Raw genomic sequence first — 22,358 nt, forward strand, 5'->3', positions numbered from 1 at the left:
ACTGGACTGCCAGGTTCTCATTTCAGCTTCTCTCTACTCCACACAACCCTCTCCTGCAGAGCTTGGCCTGAGAATAGTGTTCTGGTGAAGAAATCTATGATAATAACACTGACGTGTTCTTTCAGTTAGCAAACGTTTTGCACAATTTATACATGATCATGTGATGTTTGATCTGTTGTCTAAATACATACTTTAGTATGTCATGTACAAAGTAGTATGTTTACTGTATTACCTTCATAATAAAAAAATCAAGACACACAGAAAAATATATGGGATGCTGAAATGCAAAAAGATCTGGTGATTTGGGGAGTTTATTGGGAATCATGAGAATATTGGTAATCAACATTCTTCCAGAGGCCTGGTCTTCACATTTTGTGCCATCACTGTTGCTAACATTTTTTTTCATCCCACATCCTGTCTCTTCTCAGAGTTTAAGAGTTTCTTTTGGGTGGGTCATAAAAATACGAGATCCCATGAGTAGTTTAAAAGTGTATTAAAACATTAAAATATGTCCCATCACTGAAAGTGTAAGATAAAATTAATCCAAATGATGAAAATTAAGATGCAAAGAAAAAAAAACAGAGAAACAGTCCTGCTACAGGAATCAGGCCCAGTTTCTATCTAATATTAATAATAATTATCATACACTATGCCCCTGTTACATGATAGTACAATAGTTCAAAGCACAGGCTCTGGGGGTAGACTCCTTGGTCCATTTACTTAGTTGTGTGACCTTGTAAAAATTCTCAGTCTAAGATCAAAATAATGCCTCCCTAGATAACATAAGGCTATGTGGCTCCCTTGACATAACATAATCTATTTAATAAACATTAATTATTATTATTAATGATTGCAACAGAGAACAGAAAATGACTGTACACTGCATATTGCCCCAGGAAAGTGGAAGTGTTTTTCTATCGGAAGTTTTAATCAAGCTAAGAGCTATTAATATCATAGGAATGCAGGTTTGGGGGTAAAACACTGTTGGATTTAGATGAAGCATTGAAGGATATTAGGAATACATTATTCTTTTACTCCTTGAAAGAAACTGATAGGAAGTAAATATTGAGATTTTAATCAACTACTTATTTTAGAAGGAAACTCATAAAACTGAAATTAAAGGCAAAAAGTACAGTTAAGGATGTTGATACTGTTTATGTAAATATACCAATAATGTTCAATCATATTTTAATTTCTTAGCATGACATGTCATAGTCTCTATAATCTAGCCCCATCCCACCTCCCAGCCTTATCTGTCTTAAATTCCAGGTTTCAGCTACTCCAAACTGCTTTGCTTCCTATAAACACACTAGACTTCCTTATCTCTGTGCTATTCTCTTGTTCCAGCAGGCCTCTTTTCCATCAAGGAAATCCTCTTCCTAAATTGCTATGCCCACCCCACAACTTTTCTTCACACTTAGCCTTGAATGAACCTCTCCTTTCCTTTGTCATTCAGTAGCACACTATTGATGTTCTACCCTATGACTCCATTTATACTATCTTGTAATACAGATATTTGTAAATCTATTTTTCTCACTAAACATTTGGAGGCAGGGACCATGTGTTCTTTTTTTTGAACTTGGTGTTTTGTTATAGTTCAGCCTCATCATCCATAAGGGTTACTTTGGTGTCTGCCAAGAACCTCCGGAAGAAAAGGCTAAGTAGCTCAAAATACATACATTTTTGCAATCATTAATTAAAACTGAAGTCATTAAGTGATACTATCTTGGAAAGCCATGATGGAAAACAATACAGTGGTTCCTCAGAAAAATTAAAAATGGAACTACCATATGATCCAGCAATCTCACTATATACCCAAAGGAAAGGAAAGCATTATATTGAAGAGATAGCTGCACTTCCATGTTCCTTGCAGCATTATTCACCATAGCCAAGATATGGAATCAACCTAAATGTCTATGAGTGGATGAATGGATGAAGAAATGTGATACACACACACACACACACACACACACACAATAGGAGACTAATTCAGACTTGAAAAAGAAGGAAATCAGTCAGGCGTGGTGGCTCACACCTGTAATCCCAGCACTTTGGGAGGCTGAGGCGGGTTGATCACCTGAGGTCAGAAGTTCGAGACCAGCCTGGCCAACATGGTGAAACCCCATCTCTACTAAAAATACAAAAAATTAGCCAGGCATGGTGGCACGCACCTGTAATGCCAGCTACTCGGGAGGCTGAGGCAGAAGAACTGCTTGAACCCGGGAGGCAGAGGTTGCAGTAAGCCAAGATTGCACCACTGCACTCCAGCCTGGGTGACAACAGCAAAACTCCGTCTCAAAAAAAAGAGTGAAACTCCATCTCAAAAAAAGAAAAAAAAGAAGGAAATCAGCCGGGCACAGTGGCTCATGCCTGTAATCCAGCTTGGGAACCATGGCGAAACGCCATCTCTACAAAAAACACAGAAATTACCTGGGTGTGGTGGCACACGCTTGTAGTCCCAGCTACTCGGGAGGCTGAGGTGCGAGGATCACCTGAGCCTGGTGAAGTCGAGGCTGCAGTGAGAAGAAAGAGAGAGAGAAGAAAGAGAGAGAAGAAAAGAGGGAAGGAAAAGAGCGGAGGGCAGAGAAGGGGAAGGGAGCGGAGGGAAGGGAAGGGAAGGGAAGGGAACGGAAGGGAGGGGAAGGGAAGGGAAGGGAAGGAAAGGGAGGGGAAGGGAAGGGAGGGGAAGGGAGGGGAAGGGAAGGGAAGGGAGACTTGAATCTAAAATGGTTGAACTCAGAGAAGAGAGTAGAACCCTGGTTACCAGTAGTTAGGGTTGGGGTGAAGAGATGTTTGTCAAAGGATACAAAATTTCAGTTAGATAGGAGCAATAAGTTTAAGAGATCTATTGTGCAACATAGTGACTATAGTCACTATAGTCACAATTTTGAAAACTGTTAAGACGGTAGATTTGAAGTGTTCTCACCACACCAAAAAAAAAAACAAAAGATAAAAATGTGACATAATACATAGGTTAATTATGTTGGTTGGGCCATTCTACAATGTATTACTGTTTCAAAATACTGTGTTGTGTGCATCATAAATATATACAATTTTTATTACCTAATTAATTAGGGGTTTGAAAGATTGGGGTAAGAAAGTAAAACTTGAAAATGTGACCACATCTCTGTAGTTGTCATCCTCTAGCTTGAGTTGCATGGCCAGATCCACCCCAGACCACCATAATGTGTCCTGATAAAGATTCAGACACCAACCAATTCACACCACCTTTTCAGACTCAAAGTCAGAAGCCAGAAAAGATTTCCTAATGTCTTGATCTACCTCCCCATATCTTTGGCTCCTCCCAGTGCTCTTCCTATGGATATGAAGGATACCTGTTATTCCACTCGCCTACACAAAAAATGGAAGAAACCAGTAGGGATGTTATTAGGGGGTCGGTGGTGCTGAAAGTCTGAGCTGTTGCAAAATTGCAGGTTAAATTATTTTATCTAATTTCTACTTCCGAGGACTTTTTTTTGATGGTGGGGGGAGAGCGGGACTGGTTTCTGGCAATGATATGGGTACTAACGATGTTTTCTGCATTTACATATTTATTATTAATTATTGCAACAGATAATAGAAAATGACTTTACTCTGCATTTGGTCCAGGAAAGTGGAAGTGTTTTCCTATTAGAAGTTTTAAAAGAAGCTATAATCATGCAACAAATAATCATCCTTTCTCTTCGGAATCTTCTCTAGCTTCCTCAGCCCTCTGCCTAAACCTGCCTGAAGAATTTCTCGAAGCTGAAGCCAACTCAAATATAAGAAACTGTTAGGGCATACCAATTTACAGAATTTGATGGAATAACGGAAAATCCTGGGTGCAGGAAATGGGAGAATCCACCTTCAATATGAACTATTATTCAGTTAATTCAAGATTTTTTAAAAACACATCAAAACTGTAGCCTAGAAAATTGATCAAAAATGTTATATCGAATAACTTACTATATAAGTAATATATTTAGTGTAAATCCCGACTAAACTTCGGGGATAGTTTGTGTTGGATAGACTAGGCACCCAGAAAACAAGGTAAAGCATTGATTTGCTTTTGACGGCCAAGTTTGTTCGTGGTTATCAGCTCTCTGGAAAGCCTCTGGGCGCTGCTGAAGCCAGAACAGGTTACCTAGGGCGAACCAAAGATGGGGCATTAAGCACCAAGTCCTCCCAAGTTCTGGCTGAGGGTCCAGGTGGGCGCGGTGCCGGTGCCTCCTGCGGCGGTGGCGAAGGCTGGGCTCCCGCGCTCGCCCAGGGCTGCCGGGTGGTGCTGAACCTGGCGCCAACGTGCAGAATCCGCCGGCCCTGCTCGCTGCGCTCCACGTAGGTCAGGAGTACCCCCGGCGCCCCAATCCCAACCCTCCGGGGGCACCTGGTTGCTCGCGCTCCGGACCAAGGCAGTTGGAGGCCTTTCGGTCCTCTGGGAAATGGAGGCCCACCTGCATCACATGCACCTCTCCCTGCTCTTCCACCAGCAACCCTGGAAGCTCTCTGGAGTCCAGAGGCAGCTCTCTGGGGGACCACCGTACCACCCCCAGGACCCCCTCCCTCTCTTTCAACTCCGTACAAAATGCCGCCTTCGGATTCCCGGGAAAACTTGCCCACTTTGTAGAAGCACCCCATCAAAAAGGGGGCGGCGAGGGGCGGGCGCACCGTGGACACTCGAAGCCCCCGGCATACACCCCAGACAAAAGCCCGGTTCCATGCTGCTCCACCGCCCCCTCCTACTGCTCCGAGTGGGAGTTACTTCTTGTCTCTAGGACGCTGGGCAGCAGGGGCTGCTGCCCACCCTTGGAACCCTCCCCGCAAGCTCCAGCCCTTTACCTGAGTCCCGGCCTCGGCGGGGCCTCCGGTGCTCAGCACCCAGCTCAGTGCCCCGGGCGGCCGGGCTGGTGGTGTGGTGGGGATCGCGGCCGCCGCTCTCCCCTGCAGCTCCGGGCCAGCCGGGCGGCTATTTATCCGAGCCAGCTGCGGCCCCGGCCCCTGCCGGAGTATTAGGCAATCGGTCCCGCTACGCGCTGCCCCGGGAGCCGCCGCCCTCTGCCCCCACAGACCCGCAGCGGCGGCGGCCACATGGAGCTGGGGAGCCGGCCCCCTTCTCTGAGCTCCACCTTCTCCTTCGCCTCCTCCTCCCCGGGGTTTTCCCTGCTGTCTTTTTCTCCCTTGTCTCTCTTTGCGGGGCACCCCGGCCAGTCTGAACCGGTTGTGACTGCGCGGGTGGTTGGGGGAAGGAGGAGGAGGAGGCGGAGGAGATGGAGGCGGAAAAGCGGGCGGTAGGGGCGCTGCGCCTGCTCCCGCTGCTCCCAGCCCGGCCAGGAGTAGGGAGGGCACTGCCCGAGCCGCGGCCCCGGCCCTACCAGGCCTGGAGCCACCAAAGCCACGAGAGAGGTGGGCGCCGTCGGCCAGGCGCCCTCTCGGTGCGCACACACGCGCGTCCCCAGGCGCCGCTGTGCCCCCGCCGCCCACCACGTGCCCTGGCCAAGCCCGCCAAGGACCGTGCGCATTTGGGGGGAGCCGGGGTCTACAAATGAATGCGAGTCTTCCTTGGTCTCCCTGGCTCCCGGGGCCGCTGGCGCCCTCCTGGCCGGAGCTGTATGCTCAGCTGGCAGTGGTCCCGGAGAAACGGGCACCAGAACTTTGTGGAGTCCGTGATCCTGGGAAGTGAGGAGTGAGGATGCCAAGTACAGTCCTTTGTGACAGCTCCGCGGGAAAGGAGGGCGTCCTGCGGTGCACACACACACACACACAGGCTGCTTCTAAGGACGTTCAGTCTGTCCTGCAGTTGAACTGCACTAACAATACTACCATTGGCAATACTATCTTTGGTAATGAGCTTGCGCGCAGAGATGGATGGCTGTTTTACCCCTCAGAGTCACTGCAGCAGCTGGGGGCTGTCCATAGGTACCAGTGGTTCGCCAGCCGTGGGAACCCTCCAAAGTGATATGCACTTTTTGTGTTCCTCTGTGTTTTTTCTGGGAAGCCGCACCACACTTTCTACTTCTTAAAGGGGACTGCGGCCATCAACCACCTTGATGAGAACTTCCTTTATACACTGAAGTGACAGGTCCTGGCCTAGACGAAGACTCTACACCTGGCAAAGGGTAGGTTTCAGAAGTGCTGATCAAGCTGCTGAGCCTCCGTTTCCTTGTCTATGAAATTACAAGAATCTTGCCTGTATCATGGAGTTTGTGTGAGATGAGAGTTTAAAAAACCTGTGGAGCCTAGGCAACCATGTCATGTTTTCTTACAGCACAAATGTGGTGGAGGTTCAGCCCTTTTGGCCCCCATCAGTCCTTTCTACTCAATTTATTGACTTTCAGGTTAGAGGGAAGAGAATGACCACTGCTAGTCAATAGTATTTTGTTTTGTTCTAAGAAGGAAAAAGAGAAGAGGGGAAAAGTAACAGTGAGAATGAGAGCAACGTGGTCCCAAGAATAAGTTCTGGAAGGAAAAATGGAGAAACTGTACTGTCAACACCATAAAAAACTTATTTCTAAAGAGGCAAGGGAACACAATAGGGGATTCTTAGGCTGTATTTTTTTACCTGGTTTATGGTTACTCAAGTGCGTTCACTTTGTGGTAATGTGTTGACCTATACACTGATAATTTGTGTTCTTTTCTCTATGTTTCAATAAAATATTTTTTTTTGAGATGGAGTCTTGCTCTGTTGCCCAGGCTGGAGTGCAGCGGCGTGATCTCAGCTCATTGTAACCTCCACCTCCCAGGGTTCAAGCAATTCTCCTGCCTCAGCCTCCTGAGTAGCTGGGATTACAGGCACTCAGCACTATACCTGGCTAATTTTTGTATTTTTAGTGGATACGGGGTTTCACCATGTTGGCCTGGTCTTGAACGCCTAACCTCAAGTGATCCACCGCCTTGGCCTCCAAAGTGCTGAGATTACAGGTGTGAGCCACCGCGCCCAGCCAATGAAAGGTAATTTTAGAAAGTCTGTCTTTGATTCAAATACTTCCTAAGCACCAGAGCACATGTTATCTTGATTGTTGCTCAAACCAATCAATGTATATGAACTTATGTTTTGGGGACAAGGAAATTGTGCCTGGAAAATATTCTACATCCACCAACTGGTTTCTGAAATTGACACATGCCTGTTATCACTTGCACCAAGTTTTCCCAGATTTCTTTTAGAAGAGTATATAGTCAGCACTTCCATTTTTACTCAGGCCAGCCCTTGCCTATCAACTAAGAACCAAAAATGAGCTTGTGCTCACACACAGGCATGCTCCCAGCTTTAGAGAGAAAGACTGGTTCTCAGGGGTCATAAACTCAGATGGCTGCAGGGCCAGGCTTCTAATGTAATGAATGAAGTGGCTAGAAGGGAGCTTGGAGGAATCAGAGAGCTAGAATCTGGCCCTGGGGCAGTAGACACTTGGCTAAGGGGACTGCTCCAGGCTGGAATGTGAAAATTGCCCCCATCATCTGCAGGAGAGCATTAAGACATGTAAAAGAACTCAGAAATCTAGTTGAGTCCTGACACTTTACTTCCAAATGGAATTTGACCGGGAGAAGCTCAAGATGTGCTCCAGATCACCCTGGGGGTGAGGGAGGCAGATAAGTCAGCAGAGACAAAGCTAAAACCACCCCTCTATGCCCCCACTTTTTTCCATCCAGTGACAAAAAAAAATGCAAGCTGTGCTTGCAAAGCGAGAATCAGATAAGTTAGATATTGCTGGCTTTACAGCCCTGGCCAGCATCTGCCCTTTGGGTCACTCTCCAGGCTCAGAGATAGTTTCAACAAGATGGAAAAAGGCAGGCTATTACATAAGCCAGATTTAAATGAACCCAGCTTTGGAAGAAAAGGAACCTGAGAAATGCTTTTAAACAAAAGTTGATATAGAGGTGTCAACTAAATAAAAGAGTTCATTTTTTGCTTTGCATTGTTATTATTAGGCATTTATTAAGAACTTCATAATTTGTGAAATGTTCTAAGGCTTCTCTTTCTTAAGCTATTTGCCACCTTAGTCCTTTAGAGAATGAGATGGAGAAATTAACCTAAAATTGTTCTTTGGTCCTTATCCCAGCATGGAAGCAGAAACATGAAACACAGAGGGCAGAGCAAGGTGTCATCAGGTCAGGGGAAGGTGGTACACTTGACCAGCACCTGAGTCACTGGTCCAGTGCTTGCCTGGCTGACCAGACTTTCCTCCCTGACTTGCCACACCATTCAGGTTTCTTTTCTTTTGACATGATGTTCTTCTCCTGTTATGAATGACAGCATAGCTACGAAGACACTATACTTTGTGTTAAAAACAATTAAAGAAAACTGATTTTGTGATTTTTATAGCAGTTGGCTTGGAGATCTATCTATAAACCATTCTATTAATTCCAATTTATTCTCTCACACTCTAACAGATAAACAGTCAGAAAATAATAAAAGTGGATAAATCATTCTCTTATGCTTATAGAGCTTTTGTTTAAAAGGACAAATTTTCAAATGTTATAAGTGACCTTAAAGATACACTATATTGTATTTTTACTTGCAATTCTCCAGAATATCATTTCATATTTTCCTGCCTTTATCTTTCATCATATTATCTGGCTCAAGTGATTTTTAATTTAGGGGAAATGGGGAAGATAAATCAATGGTATTGTTTTGTTTTGTTTTTTAGAGACATGCTCTTACTCTCTCATCCAGGCTGGAGTGCAGTGGCATGATCACGGTTCACCTCACCCTCGAACTCTGGGGCTCAAGGGATCCTTCACCTTAGCCACCTGAGTAGCTGGGACTACAGGCATGCACCACAACACCCAGCTAATTCGAAAAATTTATTTGTAGGGACTTGGTCTTGCCATCTTGCCCAGGCTGATCTCGAACACCTGGGCTCAAGCGATCCTCCCTTCTCAGCCTCCCAAAGTGTTGGGATTATAGGCATGAGCCACCGTGCCCAGCCTGGCTAAGTATTGTTATCTTCACTTTACAGATGAGGACACTGGGGTTCAGAATGGTTAAGTTACTTGCTGAGTCACTTGCTGGGTCAGTGATGGAGTGAGATTCCGAGCCTGATCTGGCTGATTGTTAAGCCTGTGCTCTTCCCAATCTACTTTGGAAGAATGATTCAAGACTGGGGAGAGCTAACAATGAGGACTGACTTCTTACACTAATTTAAAGCTTCACAAGAAACCCAAGAAGTAGGTTCTACTATTATCACCTGCCTTTTGCCAATAATGAAAATAAACTAGAGAGAAGCTGAATAATTTGCCCTCAATCACATAGTGAGAGGTGAAGCTGAGGTTTGAATCTTGGTGACCAGGCTACAGAGAACCCTGCTCTGAATTGTCACTCTAAATTCTCATGAAAGTGGAAATCAGAAACATAAAATTATACAGAATGTGCATATTCTTATGTATAAGGAAAATTAAGGCCTCATGAGGTTAAAGAGGTGCCTGAAGTTGGAGGGCACCGAAATGGCTGAGACAGAGGCAGACACAGGCAAAGTGAGTCCAGGGTCCACACATAACGTAGGACCTCCAGCTGTGCTTACCAAGCTTTATACCAGGCTCCAGCAGAGTGCTTGGCACATAGCAGGTTCTCAAAAGTTCACTGAAGGAGAGGAAGAGAAAATTTCTGCATCTGTCCAGGGCACTTTAAAGCCATTTCCCACATTTTAAATCCACCCATAGAATCTTATGTGCTACAAATTCAGTTTACATGATCTACAGTGTCATCATTAAGGAAGAAGGGCTTACTACCAAAGGCAGGGTGTGGAGTTCAAATGTACCAACGGATCCAATTTCTTCTTGTGAAAATACAGGTGGAGTAGATGCATACTATATCAAAATAAACACAAGATGAGTGAATCAAATCTTTTTATGAAACAGTGCCAGTTTTTTTTAATGTGCTTTTGCCTAAGTATTTGATTTAGATGTATTACATAAAGTTTCAGATGGCACCAGTTTTTCAGTTCAAAGTGTTACATTTTAGCCTTCTTCTCTTCATTACATGATGTAAGAGAAAGAGCATGACTTTTACTCTATGTACAGGGTCCATCCTGCCTAAAATTTGTAGGTAGTCCAAAGACTTTGCCCACTGGTTCACTAAGTAAAAAATGTTTACTTGGCAAATATGGTCACCTTAGATCTATCTATTCAACAGGCTGCAATTTTGATTTCTTGGGAGTAATTTAGAAGATGGTAACTAATCCATGAAAGTAAAAGTTATACAGGAAAAAACATACCCTTGAGGAAAAAAAATATAGTCAAGCAGTTTCCTAACAGTTTGAACATAGACTGAAATCAATGCAGACAGAAGCAATCTAAAAGGATACATGAATTATCCTCTACTTACCCTACCCCCAGGCTGGGCTCACATAGAATGGTTTACTCATCTCTGTCCCTACCACCTACCACATTGCAGAGCTACTTACACTTTTCCATCAAAGTACTTGGGAGTTATTCCAAACCATAGGCAAGCAACTTGCTGTAGCTATGAAATGTGTCCTCTGGTTTATGTTTTTTGTTTGTTTGGTTGGTTAGTTCGGATTTTTTTTTTTTTTTTTTTTTTTTGTGTGTGTGTGTGTGTGGCAGGGTCTCTGTTGCCCAGGCAGGAGTGCAGTGGCATGATTTTGGTTCACTGCAACCCGAACCTTTTGGTCTCAAGCGATTCTCCTACTTCTGCCTCCAAGTAGCTGGAACTACAGGCAGGCAGCATCACACTCAGCTAATCGTGTGTATGTTGAGGGATGTGTAGACAGGGTCTCACTATATTGCCCAGGCTGATCTCAAACTCCAGGGCTCAAGTGATCCTCCTGCCTCTGCCTTCCAAAGTGCTGGGATTATTGGCGTGAGCCACCATGCCTGGCCTGCTTTATTTTGAAGATGCTTCTGAATCCTGCCTTCTCAATATCAATGTTTGTTTTTATATAGTTAATCAAACTATATGAAAATTTCATTGATAGTTTAACAATTTAAATATTTATTATTTGATAATTTAACAATTATCAAATCACTGATAATTTAACAATTTAAATATTTAATATTAATAATTTAATATAATAACCAAAGCTCACATTTTAAAGAAATTACTATGTACAGTGTATTAGGGTCTGGGCAGGAAACAGGATTCATCCCAGATAGTCAAAGAAATCTTAAGGGAAAATTACTTTATAGCAATGTGGGCAGAGTCAAAAGAATAAATAGGAGGCACTCAAAGCTGAGGGACAGTGGGAAGCCTTTACTGCTCCTGGGGCTTCAGTGACAAAGGGAAGACCTAGTGTGCCCAGGGCCTGGGCTAGCAGCTCCTGAAGGGAGCTGGAATTGGGAAGGAAGGTAGTTTGTTCCCAGAGACAAGGCATCAAAATGGGTGTACAGCCAATACTCTCACCTCTCTCTCTGCTCTCAGATCTCTTGGTGGTGCCTACCCTTGGCCAAGCCCACGCAGAAAGCAGGCATTGAGGGAGAATGGAATACCGCCCATAAGGGTTCAGCCTCCCAGGAACAGAGAGTCAAAGAGGGGCAGAAATTGGATTGGGATGGGGTGGGCTGGCAAATGAAGAATGACTAGAACCACCAGGCACTGTGCTAAGTACTTTACCTATATTATTTTATTTTCATAATGACAACCTTATGAGGTAGGTACAATTTATTCCATCCAAAAAATGAAAAAATAGAGGTATGGAGATTAAACCCAGGCTGTCTGACTCTGGATTCTGTGCTCTCAACCACTACTATTTAACCAAGCTGTATTAAAAATAGCATTTTGAACTGAGTGTGGTGGCACATGCCTGTAGTCCCAGCTACTTGGGAAGCTGAGGGAGGAAAATTGCTGAAGCTCAGAAGTTTGAGTCCAGCCTGGGCAACATAGTAAGACCCCCCAACTCTAAAAATAAATAAATAGATAAATTTAAATGATATTTTAAAACTACTTACCTAATTAGAAACTACTTAGCTAGTAACATACATGCTCTGTGTTTGTCACATAACTTTATCATCATCATCACTCCTATTTTAATAAATTTGCCCTGATTTCATCAGCAATTCTCCTATAGTCAGTCTCATGAATTTTATGTTGATCCTATTATCTTAAACCTTCTATCCTTTTCTTCAGTTCTGGAGATGTGCCTTATTTGTTATCTATAACATAAATTCCCATGTATGAACTACAAAATATACTGTCATTTTATTTATTCATTCATCTAATAATTCTTGTAGCCTGGGCATGGTGGCTGACACGTGTAATCCCAGCTACTCAAGAGGCTGAGGCATGAGAATCGCTTGAACCTGGGAGGCAGAGGTTGAAGTGAGCAGAGATCGTGCCACTGCACTCCAGCCTGGGCCACAGAGTGAGACCCTGTCTCAAAAAATAAAAATTAAAAATAAATAATATATCTTGTTTATTTTATGCCAGGCATCATGTAAAACAAAGGAGGTTGCAATCTAGGAAAGAAGACTGACAGTAATACTAGAATGGGCTAACCACCCCAATCAGGGAACTTGTGCCATGTTAAAGAAACACAGAGTCTGAGGCACTGCTTGGCTTGAGAGCGAGGCATTCCAAGACAGAGAGGAGAGCATCTGCAAAGTCTTCATGGCATGAAAGACTCCCATGGTATGCTAGGGAATTACAATGGATTGTTACAAATGATTAAAAGTCAGAGTATTTGTGGGAAGGGGAAGGTAAACAATCATAGGGCTTTTGAATGCAGTTAACAGTTCCCATCTCTTGGCAGGATAGCATAAATTGGAGAACTTGGAAGGACCCACGTTCATTTAGAGATCTCATTGGTAGGGACTATGTATTCTCATGAGGACATTAATGAGCTCCATCCTTGCAGAGTTTTATTCAAGATTCAAAGTCCCAGAAGAAAGTGTGACTGGCCTGGTTTGGGCCATGTAGCCATCTCTAAGCTAGGGGAAAACAGGGCACTTTGAGAGTACTCATTAGGGGAGAGATACTTCTCCAAAAACAAACTGGGATGCTGACTAGCCAAAAAACAACAAATGTTCTCTACAATGGTTTAGACCATGGAAGTTCTCATCTCCATGTGAAGACTATCCAGCAAAGGAGAACCATTGCAACATTCTAAACAGAGGAATGACATGGTTGAATTTGTGTTTCAAGGTGATCACTCTTAGAAACCATGTCGGAGGGTACACTGACTGGGAAGGAGACTAGTTAGAAGGCTGATTTAATAGCTGAGGCAAAAGATAGGAAAACTTAAAATCTATAAAATTATAAAATGATATAGGGACCAATTTGAAAGATAGAGAAGTACCACATAACTGGTAGTGGCTGTGATTAGTAGATAAAGGTCTAAGATAGTTTCTGGATTTCCAGTTAGAACTTAGAATAATAAGAACAAAGAATTGCTAGAAAGTGAGGGAAGTGTGCCTCACATTGCAGGATCCTCTAGAATAGTTCCAATTTCAAATATGATATCTCATCATTCCAATAACACATAAAAATTTCATGAAACTCCAGCATTATTGAATCTAAAATACATCTTCAGATTTCTTTTGCAACTGGAAATAGTACAAAATTATTTTGTCAAATTCAGTTTCTTGATTTGTGGCTTGGAAAATATAATCATAGATCACTGAAGAGGCAACAGAAACAAAAAATAGAAAACCTATGAGATACCAGTATATTAAGGAACGGTGTCTGGTAAAGGAAGGGCTAAAGTTTCACTGGAAATAGAACTGTCCTAACCAAGAAGAATGAGAAATTGATGATTAGGCTAAAGAGGTCTTAGGGAAAAAAAGACAATATCTTTTGGCAGTAAGAAGCTAACGTCTGTCAAACCCCAGGGGTGCAGCTGGCTCAGATAGAAGCATGGCAATAGCTCCTTTATCCTCAACCAAATCTGTCACTGTGGATTTAGATTAAAAGTCATTATGTTTCCAAGTCTACAGAGAGGTATGGTCCATGGTACAAATACTTGGATCCATCACAAAGACTCTGGTACCCACCAATCTAAGGCTGAATTGATTGTCAACATCATGTACAATGATAATTATGGGCATTTCCTTTTATTGAATCTGGTTCTTCAGACATCTTTGGAGGCACAAAGAAGCTGCTTCTGGGTGTTTTAATTCCTAGGGTACTTTTTGTCTTGATTATTTCTCTTAGTCACATGTGGTCATGAATGCTCTTTTTGAGACTGCCGAATCTGAACCTGAGTCTTATGAAAAGGGCCCTGGAGATTAGCAGGTGCAACCTCATATTCAATGTAGGATTTAATCTTCTAATTTTTCAGATGAAGAAACAGAAATCCCAAGAGGTTAAAAGAAGCAGAGGGCATATAGGACAAAAGCACAGACCCTGAAGCCCAGACTACCTATTAGCTTCTTAATCTTGATGAGGGTCCTTATCTTCTTTGTGCCTGTTTCATCATCATAAAACAGGGAAAATAATACCTACCTCAAATGGTAGTTGTGAAGGTTCATGAATTAAACCAGAAAAAGTGTTCAGAACAGCCTAACACATAGTACATAAGTTCTATATGAGTACTTGTTTTCATGAGTATACCAAAGAATCCCATGGCAAGTAAGGTTCTGAACCTATCTGTACTAAAGTTAAAGGAAGAAAATTCTATCCATCGACAAATTTACAATGACTAATGAATGGATGTCATATGCACTATCCTTTTCTCTCCATTACACAACTGGCATCTGAGTTATTCAAATTCATCCAAGAAGTTTCTGCAGTGACACGCAGGTATGGTAACCAGTTCAGAGAATCAAAGTCCAGCGACCAAAATAGTCTGAAACGTGGCTTTTTAATGTGAATTTAAATAGAATTAAATCACTCCTCAGGCATCACCCTCCTTCCACATCACATCAATATTTCTATAACTCGGGTACATCTTCTGTCAACTGTGGTCTTAATGAAGTAAAGGATTGGATTCTGCCTTCGATGTAATTCTTGGAAAGGCCGCTAGTTCAACTTTTCTTTGGCTGGTCAAGATTATTTTTCAAGAGGTTCTCCAGCCAGTAATGTTATAATATACACCAAATAAATTAAGAAATGAACATTGCTGTGAGGTGGAAAAATAAATACGTAATGGAACTCCTGTGGTGCTGACAACTGTAATTTGCAAAAAGTTTGACTTGTCAAGTGTGGCCCAAATGGCATATTTTATAAAAAGAAGTATGTAACTAATAAATACCCAAAGCAAAAAACTCAATATGCAAAGAGCTTGCTTGTGGAACGTTAGCTATGATAATTATTTGAAGTACACAGTGTTCCTCCAACCTTGAAATAATAAAGTAACCTCTCAAAGTATAAAATAGCAAAGAAAATACTCAGCACTGCACACATGACTGGCATAGAGTAGGTACCCAATGATTTAGTAGGTAAATAAATTTAATGACTGTCAATTAAAAAGTATCTCAGGTTAACTTGGCTCTTCATTACTTGACCTAAGGCACTTGAAGAAAATGTGAGGAATTTCTTATGTAATTAACTATTTAATATGTAATGGGTAATAAGGAACCCCAATAATAAGGTAAATTATTATTAGATGGCATAAAAAATAAATTCAAAGAAAAGAAATGAAAGTTTTAAAACTCAAACCTCTTACTTTGGTTTGAGTTTTAAAACTCATTTATTTTCTTTAAATTTCTTTATTTCATAATCTGTGTATTTCACATTTCAAATGCTGAGAATTATCAGGTGTCAAAAATGTGCTCCCCCTTCTAGAGATTAGGAGAAAATCTTTTCAAAAACTATAAAAGTGGGGCAGCCACTTTGTAAAATAGCCTGGCACTTCCTCAAAAGGTTAAAGATAGAGTCACCAGATGAGCCAATGGTTTCCACTCCTGGGTACATAACCAAGAAAAATGAAAACACGCCCTCACAAAGACCTGTACATGAATGTTCATAGCAGCATTAATCACATTAGCCAAAAAGTGGAAACAACGCAAATGCCCATCAACTGATGAACAAATAAAGAAAATGTGGTATATCCATACAATGGAATATTATTCTGCTGTAAAAAGTACTTATAAATTCTAAGTGGAAAGAAGACAGATAGGAAAGGCTACATGTTATATATTCCATTTATATGAACATCACAGAATTAGGTGAATTTAGAGACAGAAAGAAGATTACTGGTTGCCTAGGGCTGAGGAGGGGGACCTGCTGAGGGAAAATGGGGAGAAGCTCCTAACATGTACTAATGGGCATGGGGTTTCTTTTTGGAATGATGAAAATTTCTAAAATTGATTGTGATGTTGATTGCAGAACTCTGTAAATATGCTAAAAAGCATTAAATTTTACACTTTGAATTGCATGTCAATTGTATGTCAAGTGAATTGTATGGTATATGAATTACCTCTCAATAAAGCTGTTATTTAAAAAAATACAGCAGATGTAACTTTAGCTCTGCTTGTGTTTTTTTTTTTTTTTTGCTTTCATTTTTTTCTGATTTTTTTTTCTATTTTATTTTATTTTATTTTTACATGAATAAGTTCTTTAGTGGTGATTTCTGAGATTTCAGTGCACCCATCACTGGAGCAGTGGATGCTGTACCCAATGTGTAGTCTTTTATCCCTCACCACCCCCTACCCTTTCCCCCAAGTCCCCAAAGTCCAATGTATCATTCTTATGCCTTGGCATGCTCATAGCTTAGTTCCCACTTATGAGTGAGAACATACGATGTTTGGTTTTCCATTCCTGAGTTACTTCACTTAGAATAATGGTCTCCAGTTCCTTCCAGGTTGCTGCAAATGCCATTATTTCATTCCTTTTTATAGCTGAGTAGTATTCCGTGGTGTGTGTGTGTGTGTGTGTGTGTGTGTGTATGTGTGTATATATATACGCGTATATATATACGCGTATATATATACGCGTATATATATACGCGTATATATATACGCGTATATATACGCGTATATATATACACGCGTATATATATACGTGTATATATATACGTGTATATATATACGTGTATATATATACGTGTATATATATACGTGTGTATATATACGTGTATATATATACGTGTATATATATACGTGTATATATACGTGTATATATATACGTGTATATATATACGTATATATATATACGTGTATATATATACACGTATATATATATACGTGTATATATATATACACGTATATATATATACGTGTATATATATATATAAAACAATTTCTTTATCCACTCAGTGATTGATGGTCATTTGGGCTGGTTCCATATTTTTGCAATTGTGAATTGTGCTGCTATATACATGCATGTGAAAGTATGTTTTTCATATAATGACTTATTTTCCTCTGGGTAGATAGCCAGTAGTGGAATTGCTGGGTCAAACGGTAGTTCTGCTTTTAGTTTTTTAAGGAATCTTCACACTGTTTTCCATAGTGATTGTACTAGTTTACATTCCCACCGATAGTGTAAAAGTGTTCTCTTTTCACCACATCCATGCCAACATCTATTATTATTTGATTTGATTTTTTTTTATTATGGCCATTCTTTCAGGAGCAAGGTGGTATCACATAGTGGTTTTGATTTGCATTTCTCTGATCATTAGTGATGTTGAGCATTTTTTCATATGTTTGTTGGCCATTTGTATATCTTCTTTTGAGAATTGTCTAATCATGTCCTTAGCCCAATTTTTGATGGGATTGTTTGTTTCTTTCTTGCTAATTTATTTGAGTTCCTTATAGATTCTGGATATTGGTCCTTCGTCACATGTGTAGATTGCAAAGATTTTCTCCCACTCTGTGGGCCGTTTGCTCTGCTGATTGTTTCTTTTGCTGTGCAGAATCTTGTTAGTTTAATTAAGTCCCATCTATTTATCTTTGTTTTTGTTACATTTGCTTTTGGATTCCAGGTCATGAAGTCTTTGCCTAAGCCAAGGTCTAGCTTATCTTCTAGAACTTTTATGGTTTCAGGCCTTATATTTAAGTCTTTGATCCATCTTGAGTTGATTTTTGTATAAGGTAAGAGATGATCCAGTTTCATTCTTCTACATGTGGCTTGTCAAGCACCATTTGTTGAATAGGGTGTCCTTTTCCCACTTTATGTTTTTCCTTGCTTTGTCGAAGATCAGTTGGATGAAAGTGCTTGGCTTTATTTCTGGGTTCTCTATTCTGTTCCATTGGTCTATGTGCCTATTTTGTACCAGTACCATGCTGTTTTGGTGACTATGGCGTTATAGTATATTTGAAGTCAGGTAATGTGATGCCTCCAGATTTCTTCTTTTTGCTTAGTCTTTCTTTGGCTATGGGGGCACTTTTTTTGGTTCCATATGAATTTTAGTGTTGTTTATTCTAGTTCTGTGAAGAATGATGGTGGTATTCTGATGGAAATTACATTGAATTTGTAGATTGCTTTTGGCAGTATTATCATTTTTAGAAGATAGATTCTACCCATCCAGGTATGTCAATTGAATTGTATGATATATGAATTATATCTCAATAAAGCTGTTACTAAAAAAATACAGCAGATGTAATTTTAGCTCTGCTTGTAGTTTTTAAAAATATGTCAGCAAAACACAGCCTTTAAATTCATCTAGTAGAGCAACAGATCTGCTTAATATTGTGCCAAGTTAGGGGTCAGACAAGATCAGGCTGGAATAACCATGAAAAATTGCAACCTTCAGAGAGAGGATTCACTGTTTAATGTAAGTTGTGACATATGCTGGCACAAAGGACACAGAACAATACATAGGGCCAGGTACAGTGGTTCACGCCTGTAATCCCAGCACTTTGTAAGGCCAAGGCAGGAGGATCACCTGAGGTCAGGAGTTCGAGACCAGCCTGGCCAATATGGTGAAACCCCGTCTCTACTAAAAACACAAAAATTAGCTAGACATGGTGGCGTGTGCCTGTTATCCCAGCTACTCGGGTGGCTGAGACAGGGAGAATCACTTGAACCTGGGAGGCAGAGGTTGCAGTGAGCCGAGATTTCATCATTGCACTCCAGCCTGGATGACAGGGTGAGACTCCATCCCCCCAACCAAAAAAAAAAACAACAACAACAACAATACATAGAGAATCTGTATCTTCTGCCATTGGAAGTTTTCCCTAACCATCCAGGTTGCAGGATAAATGTCAGAGAAATTATGTAGAAGCTGATTTTTATCAATCCTGAAAAATTAGCTCTCCACTTACTCACTAAGCTGTAGTCACAGTGAGCTTCTGTAGTATCTTTATTAGCAGTGTGAGACTCTGTTCTCATGATGCTGTTAAAGACATACCTGAGACTGGGTAATTTATAAAGAAAAGAGGTTTAATTGACTCACAGTTCCACATGGCTGAGAAGGCCTCACAAGCATGATGGAAGGCAAAAGAGCAGCAAAGTCATTTCTTACATGATGGCAGGCAAAAGAGTGTGTGCTTCATAAAACCATCAGATCTCATGCAACTTATTCACTATCACAAGAACAGTATGGGGGAAACCACCCCCATGATTCAATTATCTCCACCTGGCCCTGCCGTTGACACATGGGGATTATTACAATTCTAGGTGAGATCTGGGTGGGGACACAGCCAAACCATATCAGCTTCCTAATGCTTTAATGAGTTCTACCTACCCCAGGGCCTTTGTATCTGCTTTCCTTGGCATCTGAGTCCTCACTCTTCCTCTAGGCCTCCACCTAGCAGGCTCCTCACCAATCAAGTCTCTGCTCCAATGTTGCTTTCTCAGGAAAACTTTCTTAGCTCCTGCTAGCGAAAATATTCTTCCTCTACCTAAGCTCTCTCTCTCTTTCCTCTGTTTTATTTTCTCCACAGCACATGAAATTCTCATGTGTTTATCAACTTCTTGCCTGCCTTCCTCACTGAAAGCAAGCTCCATAAGGATAGGGGCCCCACCTACCTGGTACTCTTAATATATCCCTGTACCTACAACACTGCCAGATAGGCTAAGGGTACTTGATAAATATTTATTGAGTGAATGATCTCCATGGTATGAGTCATAATCAACTTCCATATACAACACCCAAAATGGCAAGCCCTGTAGTTGAGATTGCACCTTGTACAAGAGTCCAGAGAACAGTCTGCAGCTGCCTACTGGCTGAAAGGCCAAATGAGTCTCCTGGCTCACACTGGAAACCTAGTTGGCCACAAAGGACTTCCCGTGCCTTAGCACTAATCCTTCCTCACCCTAGTCTCAGGTCAGATGGCAGAGCGCTCTCAGGGGCCTTTCCTGTGGGTTTATAAATAAGTCTGGGATCATTGTTGATCTTAGACTGGCCTACATAGCATCTTGCCCTGAGTTTGCTCAGTGAGTGGGACAACTCCCAGTAAGATCAGTAAACAGTCATGCAGAGAACAGCCCAGAACAACACCCTGGGTCTAAGTGGTCATACAAACTCCACACATTTAAGATCCTCTCTCAAACCTTGCCCCCCATCACTACAGAGGCAGTTCATCCCAATTATGCGATAGACTTAGGAATTTTTCATTCTTACTGGAATGGCTCTCTGGCTTACTGTTCTTGAAAGTCATTTTATTCAAGTGGACACTCAAATGTTACCCCATCTAATGAGTCACTCAATGCTTCATAAACTGAAGAGTGCTGGTCACACAAGAGGTATTATTATAAAGGCCAAACAATTGGAAATTGTTTCCAAATTATACCAATACTTGTGAGTTCTTTGAAAACAAATTGCTTAAAATAGTATTTGAGATTTTTAAATTATTTTAAAAATTACATTAAAATGATTTTTATGGGTACAGCTTTAATTTATTTGGGTACTGAACACAGAACAGTGATCTGAGACTCCCATTTATAAGGCCTGACTTCATATTTAATAACAAAAAACAGTGGAGCTTTGCCAAGACCAACTCAGTCATGGAGACCCTAACCTAGCAGCATTAGAGGAATTAAAGACACACACACAGAAATATAGAGGTATGGAGTGGGAAATCAGGGGTCTCATAGCCTTCAGAGCTGAGAGCCTCGAACAGAGATTTACCCACATATTTATTGACAGCAAGCCAGTGATAAGCATTGTTTCTATAGATTATAGATTAACTAAAAGTATTCCTTGGGAAACAAAGGGATGGGCCGAAATAAAGTGATAGGCTCTGGCTAGTTAACTGCAGCGGGAGCATGTTTTTAAGGCATAGATCGCTCATGCTATTGTTTGTGGTTTAAGAACGCCTTAAGTGGTTCTCCGCCCTTGGTGGGCCAGGTGTTCCTTGCCCTCATTCCAGTAAACCCACAACCTTCCAGCATGGGCATCATGGCCATCATGAACATGTCACAGTGCTGCAGAGATTTTGTTTATGGCCAGTTTTAGGGCCAGTTTATGGCCAGATATGGGGGGCCTGTTCCCAACAGAGCTTAATGACTGGCGAATACATATGCCATTTTATTACAGACGGAAGCCTTAGAGAAGAGGAAACAGTTATCTGTAAAGTGAGACCTTGCAAATGGTCTCCTGACACATTTAGGACAGATGCAACAGGTTGCATTTTCACTCATTGAATCCTTGAGTTTAGGATTGGGGTGCCTCATTACAGTTCAAACCTCTTGTCTTCCAAATGAGGAAGCAGTGAGGTAATTAACTTCTCTGGCTTGTTATGAGGCAGAATAACTGAATGGTTTTAATCATTTAACAACAGGATTCTAGAGGCAGATGGTTTTGAGCTGGGAGGTCTTGGTTCTCTCACCTTCTAGCTGCATCATCACAGTTAGGATATCCTATATGAACCTGGGCGTTTTACTTCATTTCTCTGAACCTGCATTTCCTTATCTATGAAATGGAAATACCTCATATACTTGTTAGTACAGATGTTTCATGATGTATGCAAAACACAGCACCGTACACTCTAATTCTAGATACTGACATATAAATAAAAAGGGTTCTTTCTGGAAGGCATTTTCTGACCTCTCTTCTCAACTCAGAATAATTTCTTCAAGGGACTATAGCACTGGGAAGAATGCAAGTCCACTTGAATTAATACCAAGAGATTATGAAATTAATAGCACAGAGATATCTGTGTTCAGGTATGCCAAGCTTATTAGTGGCAAGTTAAGAAACACCATCCACCTCAGTTGGAGGGTTAATTATAACAGCACTGATGGACATTAAGTTCTATGAAACATCACAGAAATCTACCAGAGGAAATTATATGTTACCCAATCCATACTGTATACATACATATTTGCCATGGATATTGTTACAATCCTTTCCCAATTCTACTAAAGGCAGTCACAGATTCCTTACCTCGAAGAGCTACTCTTGTCTTCCTAATGTTTATAATAATGACTTGGATTTACATAACTCCTTTTGTAGCAGGACAAGCCACAGACAAAACTCCTCAGATACCCAGTTAAAGAAGGAAGGGGTTTATTTGGCTGGGGGCATTGGCAAGACTCCTGTCTCAAGAGCCGAGCTCCCCGAGTGAGCAATTCCTGTCCCTTTCAAGGGCTGGGGGCTGCATGCACTGGT

At 41.4% G+C, this 22,358-nt stretch overlaps 1 protein-coding gene across 3 annotated transcripts in view; it reads right to left on the bottom strand.

The window, feature by feature from the left end:
- Positions 1-22,358, bottom strand: part of SLC16A9 (solute carrier family 16 member 9) — a 78,805-nt gene that overhangs the window by 49,515 nt on the left and 6,932 nt on the right. The window contains exon 1 of one of the 3 annotated variants that reach the window (XM_507806.7): positions 4,819-4,926. The exons of 1 other annotated variant lie outside the window; for it this stretch is intronic. The gene's annotated coding sequence lies outside the window, so the exon portion shown is untranslated. Of the gene's footprint in view, positions 1-2,430; positions 4,795-4,818; positions 4,927-22,358 lie in introns of those variants that run through there. One more of the 3 variants, XM_054659634.2, reaches the window with a different exon arrangement.

The sequence above is a fragment of the Pan troglodytes genome, chromosome 8 (genome assembly GCF_028858775.2).
Source record: "Pan troglodytes isolate AG18354 chromosome 8, NHGRI_mPanTro3-v2.0_pri, whole genome shotgun sequence".
Classification (NCBI taxonomy): domain Eukaryota; kingdom Metazoa; phylum Chordata; class Mammalia; order Primates; family Hominidae; genus Pan; species Pan troglodytes.